The sequence below is a fragment of the Lactuca saligna genome, chromosome 8, assembly GCF_052625555.1.
Source record: "Lactuca saligna cultivar CGN05327 chromosome 8, ASM5262555v1, whole genome shotgun sequence".
Taxonomy (NCBI): Eukaryota; Viridiplantae; Streptophyta; class Magnoliopsida; order Asterales; family Asteraceae; genus Lactuca; species Lactuca saligna.
Genome location: NC_136424.1, coordinates 162,523,237 through 162,529,859, shown reverse-complemented (window position 1 = coordinate 162,529,859; position 6,623 = coordinate 162,523,237).

Below are 6,623 nucleotides of genomic sequence, written 5' to 3'. Positions count from 1 at the left end.
TAATTGGCATTGCAAGGAGGCCTTCAGCAGCTGTGGACCGGATAGGGTGGAGTCAGAGGTTTTCCCTAGGGTAAGCCTAGGATGAGGATAGCAGTGATCAGTGGTGGTAAAAGGGATCTGGTAGAGTCAAGGCGAACCTTGAAGAAGGTACGGCTAGATGTGGAAGGTAGTATGGGCCCGTACTACTGAAAGTAGAGGATCCGTACCCGAACTAAGGAAGGTCGAGATAAGACCAGGGAACTTGTAGTAGATGTGATTCCTCAAGAGGTATCAATATCACTAACGGTTGTTATTATGTATTGCAGAATGGTGCTACTACGTTCGAGGCCAACAGTTGGCAGCTCATGAGAGGGATCGGGTTCGGGATCAGGTTCCGAGCCAGTAGATGAGGGGCTACGCGAGTTCATAGCGTCAGAGATCACCAGAGGTATCCTTGAGTCGACCCCCATTATCTTCGGGTCGATCAAGGAAGTGATAGTTGAGCTGATGGAGGATCGCCTCAGGGCGTTCAGGAGTGACCTGGCATCTGGCCAGTCAGGATCTCGCACACTGTCCTTTAAGGACTTCAGGGGCAGTGGTGCACCAGATTTCCATGGGGTGAAGGACCTCATTGATGCCAGACGATGGATCGCAGACATTTAGTCTGCACAGTTGACTAGCTTCTTCCCCGAGGGGTCGAAGGTGAGGTTCACAACAGGGTGTTTGAGAGACAGTGCTAGAGACTGGTGGGAGTCTGTTGGTGACTCATTGGGAGCCTTGGTTGTTGAGGTTATGACATGGCCGGACTTTGTGACCCAATTCAGAGTGGAGTTCGCACCTACGGTGGAGCTCCAACAGTTAGCTAGAGCGTTTTTGGACATGAGACAGACGACGGAGACTGTTGCGGAGATCACCGCCAAGTTACAAGAAAGGGTGATGTTGGTGCCCCAGTATGCGGGAGATTAGGATATGAAGAGGACCCACTATCACGACATGCTGCGAGCCGACATTCGGGAACATGTCAGTTTTTTGGCTTGCCCTACCCTGGACTCTATGATTGCCAGGGCGAGGGAGAGGGAGATAGATCTGGAGCACATCCGGAAGAGGAAGTCAGAGGAGGGACAGACAGGAGGGGCTTCGGGGAAGAAGCCCAAGGGATCAGATGGTAGGCCGAAAGGCCAGACAGGACCGGGCCGCTGCAGGAAATGCAGCAGGCCGCATGAGGGAGCATGTAGAGTGGGATCACCGGGCTGCTATAAGTGCGGAAAGATAGGGCACTTCAGCAGGGATTGTACCGCCCCTGCACCTGTGATATAGACGTCAGAGTTGTTGTGTTTCCACTGCAACCAGAGGGGCCACAAGAAGGCCAATTGCCCCCAGTTGACAGCAGTAGCGCCAGTGAAGGTGCTAGCTCCAGCGACCCTGCGGATTACCGATGGCCGGCAGGACCAGGAAGAGGCTTCAGTGGTGAGGAGCCGGGCATTTCAGCTGACTACCGAGGAGTCATGCGTCACACCCGATGTGGTGGCAGGTATGATTCTTTCCCTATATTTTATTTATATGATGTTATGATGTTGATATGTGCTCTGTGTATATGCGTTTAGGATCATTCCATGTGAACGATATCCCAGTGCAGGTGTTGTTCGACTCGGGTGCCACCCGATCGTTTGTTTCTCTTGTGCTTAGCAAGAAGTTCACTGAGTCTCCGGGCATGTTGGATTGCCCTTTAGAGGTAGAGATTGCCGATGATCGGTCGGTGCGAGCATCAGCAGTATACAGAGATTGCGTTATGAGGCTATTTGAGGAGTGCTACCTGGTAGACTTGGTTCCCATTCCGTTGCGTGGGAAAAAGGTGATTATAGGCATGGATTGGCTCATATCCAATAGGGCGGTGATAGATTGCGCTCAACAGCTGGTGCGGATCAGGACCCCAAGTGGGGGAGAGTTGGTGGTTCAGGGAGAGAGGCCACAACGAGGTCCAGTGGTATGTTCGGCAGCGAGAGCTAGGCGCTACCTTCAGCAGGGTTACGCATGATATGTCGCGTATGTTATGGACACCCGTGAGGCGGGTAAGGCGACGATGAGCGAGGTTCCGGTGGTGCGAGATTACGCAGATGTGTTCCCAGAGGAGCTTCCTGGGATACCTCCAGAGCGACAAGTAGAGTTCAAGATCGACCTAGTCCCTGGTGCGGCTCCGATAGCCAAGGCACCGTATCGATTGGCTCCACCAGAGATGCGGGAGTTGTCTACATAGCTACAGGAGCTGTTAGACAAAGGATTCATTAGACCGAGCAGTTCACCCTGGGGAGCCCCGATTCTGTTTGTGAAGAAGAAGGACGGGTCGCATCGAATGTGTATAGATTATCGGGAGCTGAACAAGGTAACGGTGAAGAACCGTTACCTACTCCCGAGGATTGATGACCTCTTTGACCAGTTTCAGGGAGCATCTTGGTTCTCCAAGATCGACCTACGTTCAGGATATCATCAGATGAGGGTCAGGGAGGAGGATGTGTAGAAGACCGCATTTCGGACGCGTTATGGCCATTACGAGTTTGTGGTGATGCCCTTCGGGCTCACCAATGCTCTTGTCGTGTTCATGGACCTCATGAACCGCGTGTGTAAACCGATGTTAGACCGATCTGTGATAGTGTTTATTGATGACATCTTGGTTTACTCCAAGACGCAGGAGGAGCACGAGGAGCATCTGTGAGTAGGGCTGTAAACGAACTGAACGTTCGGCGAACCGTTCGTGAACTGTTCGGCGGGAAGTTTGTTTATGTTCATTTAATTAATAAATGAACGAACATGAACAAAAATTATCGTTCATTTAGTTAAATGAACAAACAGAACAATGGTCTCGTTCGTTTATTTATGTTCGTGAACGTTCGTTTATGATGTTCATTTACGTTCGTTTATGTTCGTTCGTGTAAGTTTATTTATATTCATCTATATTCAAATTTTTTTATTATATTGCTATATTATATGTTCGTTTATGTTCATATATGTTCAATTGTGTTTTTTTTATCTTTGTCCGTATATGTTTGTTCGTTTATGTTCGTTTAGCATGTTCACGAACATAAATGAACGAACATGAACAAAGTAATTTGTTAAACGAACGAACATGAACAAGAAAATCTCGTTCATTTATCCGTTCGTGTTCGTTTGTTGTTCAGCTAACTTAAACGAATGAACATGAACAAGACCTTGTTCGTGTTTGTTTGGTTCGTTTACAACCCTATCTGTGAGAAGTTCTGGAGACTTTTAGGAGGGAGAACTTGTATGCTAAGTTCTCCAAGTGTGAGTTCTGGTTGCGCGAGGTGCAGTTCCTCGAACATCTCATCAACCAGAACGGGATCTAAGTGGACCCAGGCAACGTAGAGGCCATGATGAGATGGGAAGTTCCGAAGTCTCCATCTGAGATTCGGAGTTTCCTGGGATTAGCGGGCTACTATTGGAGATCCACTCAGTATTTCTCCAAGATAGTCGTACCCCTGACGCGGCTGATGAAGAAAGTCGTGGTCCTTCGATGGGGGCCTAAGAAGCTGGCAGCGTTTCAGACTTTGAGACAGAGAATGTGTGAAGCACCAATCTTATCCCTGCTAGAGAGCGTAGAGGATCTTGTTGTATACTGTGACGCGTCCATTTTAGGGTTGGGCACGGTGCTGATACAGAGAGGGCATGTCACTGCTTACGCTTCGAGGCAGTTAAAGCCTCACGAGGCAGTTAAAGCCTCACGAGGCAAACTACCCAACGCACGATTTAGAGTTGGGGGCGGTTGTCTTTGCCCTCAAGATTTGGCGGCATTACCTCTATGGAGTCCGGTGTACCATTTACAAAGACCATAAGAGTTTGAGATACCTCATGGACTAGCCGAATATGAACATGAGGCAACGACGGTGGTTGGATGTGGTAAAGGATTATGACTGCGAGATCCTTTATCACCCAGGTAAGGCCAATGTAGTGGCCAGTGCGCTTACCCACAAGGCAGCACCGATCAGAGATGTGTGTATGAGGATGACAGTGGTGGCCCTACTATTAGAACAGATATGCCTCAGCAGGAGGCCATGAAGGAGGAATATCGGAAGAGCGAGCGTATAGTGGGCCAGGTTTCCTCTTTCGATTGTGATAGTCGAGGATTATTGAAACTACACTGTAAGGTGTGGGTACCGTATCACGGGGGTGTACATCAGGTTCTGCTGGAGGAGGCGCACAAATCCCGATTCTCCATTCATCCCGGGGCAACGAAGATGTATAGAGATCTTCGTCTAGACTATTGGTGGCCCTGCATGAAGAGGGATGTGGCATGGTACATAGAATGATGCTTGACATGAAGGTAGGTCAAGGCCGAGCATCAGAGATAACACGGCAAGATGCAGTTGTTGGATATCCCGCTATGGAAATGGGAAGGTATCACGATGGATTTTATCACCAAACTTCCCAGGACCACATGGGGAGTGGATTCTATATGGGTCATCGTGGATCGGTTAACCAAGAGCGCCCACTTCATACCGATCTAGGAGAGTATCTCGGCAGAGAAGCTGGCCGATATCTACATCCGATAGGTGGTGGCGCAGCACGGAGTGCCAGTTTCCGTGATTTCAGATAGAGACGTACGGTTTACTTCCAGGTTTTGGAAGAAGTTCCACGATTAGCTGGGTACTCGTCTGCATTTTAGCACCGCTTTTCACCCACAGACAGATGGTCAGAGTGAGCGGACCATCCAGACTCTGGAAGATATGTTGTGGGCGTGCGTGTTAGATTTCTGTGGTAGTTGGGATACTTATCTTCCTTTGGCCGAGTCTCATACAACAACAGATACCACGCGAGTATTGACCGTCCTCCCTTCGATATGTTGTACGGGAGAAGGTGCAGGACCCCGATATGTTGAGGCGAAGTTGGCCAGAGGGTCATGGGGAGCACCGAAGTGGTGCTCAAGACGACCGAGAGGATTCAGAAGGTCCAGAGTAGGCTTCAAACTGCTTAGAGTCGGTAGAAAAGCTATGCCGACAAGTGCCGTTCAAACCTGGAGTTCCAAGTCAGAGATATGGTTCTCTTGAAGGTGTCGCCATGGAAGGGTGTCATCCGATTCAGGAAGCGGGGCAAGTCGGGCCCTAGGTACATTGGACCCTTCAGGGTTCTAGCCCGAGTGGGCAAGGTGGCGTACCGGCTGGACCTTCCACGTCTCGCAGCTGCGGAAATGCCTAGTGGATGAATCAGCGGTGGTGCCTTTAGAAGATATTTAGGTTGATGACAACCTGAATTACATTGAGCGGCCATTAGCAATCCTCGACCAGAAGTCGAAGGATCTAAGGAACAAGAGGGTGGAGATAGTAAAGGTGGAATGGCAGCACCGGAGTGGTTCGAAGTGGACTTGGGAACCGGTAGAAGAGATGAGGGAGCACTATCCTAAGCTTTTCCAGGAGCGAGCGATAGACTTTGAGGACGAAGTCTAAAATAAGTGGGGGAGATTTCTAGCACCTGGTTCCTTGTATGTATTTTAATCTAAGTATTTTTGCATTTTTAGCTGGAACTCGGCGAGTTGTAGGCTCGACTCGCCGAGTAGAGACGAGATATTGAGCATGTTTAAGTTGGCGACTCGACGAGTCCATATCCTGGACTCGGCGAGTCCGCCAGTCTGGATGAAACCCTAATTTCAAAGGTTTGCACCCCATTTAAACATCTTTTTGTGCCTCATAACGACCCCATTACGTCCAGAACACTCCCTCACGAAGCCCTAACCCTTCTTTTAGTAATTTGAGTGCTTTTGGTGCAATTCCTTGAAGTTTTGGAGAAAAGAAAAGGTAGATCAAGAGAAGAGGAAGAAGATCCAGAATCTTTGCGCCATTTTAGAGCTTCTAGAGGTATTAGACTCGAAACCCTCTTTGTTCCTTCATTATTATCTCCTTAAGAGCTTAAAATAGTCATTTTAAGGCCTCTTCTAGTCTTGATCTTTGAGTGATGAGCTTATAGTGTTAAGGGACTTCAGATCTAGGCATGATTGAGCTATAGAAGCTCAGATCTATTGCCTTTATGAGCCTAACTTATGTATAAGTCCTAGATCTACTCTTCTAGTCCTTGTTAAGCCTCTTATTTCCCTTTTGATGCATGAATACACGTAAAGTTGGAAACTTTATGTGTAAAACCTACCCGGAGAACCCAGATCTATGAATGGAATGCATTGGATTCAAGCAGAATCGAGTATATAGTAATTCCACGAATGAGACTCGGCGAGTCGTTCTTCGGACTCGGCAAGTCGAGTCGTGAGTCCCCGATTTTCCCCTTTTGAGTTACGCTGAGTGGGATCAGTGAGCTATAAGTGGACTCAGTGAGTCCGAAGCCAGACTCAGTAAGGGAGGGAATCGGCGAGTCAATGCCCTGACTCGGCGAGTCCAAGGAAATCTTCTTGCCTAAAGAACAGACTCGACGAGTTGTTCATACAACTCGGCGAGTCACGGATCAGAGTGTTCATCAGATGAAGATGAACTCGACGAGTTGTTCATACAAATCGACGAGTCAAATGAAGTACTATTGGATATATGTTTAGAAGGAGAACTCGTCGAGTCAATGCCTAACTCGACGAGTAGAGACAAGAGTGAGGACAATCGACTGGATAGGGACTCGACAAGTTAGCGAGCCAACTCGGC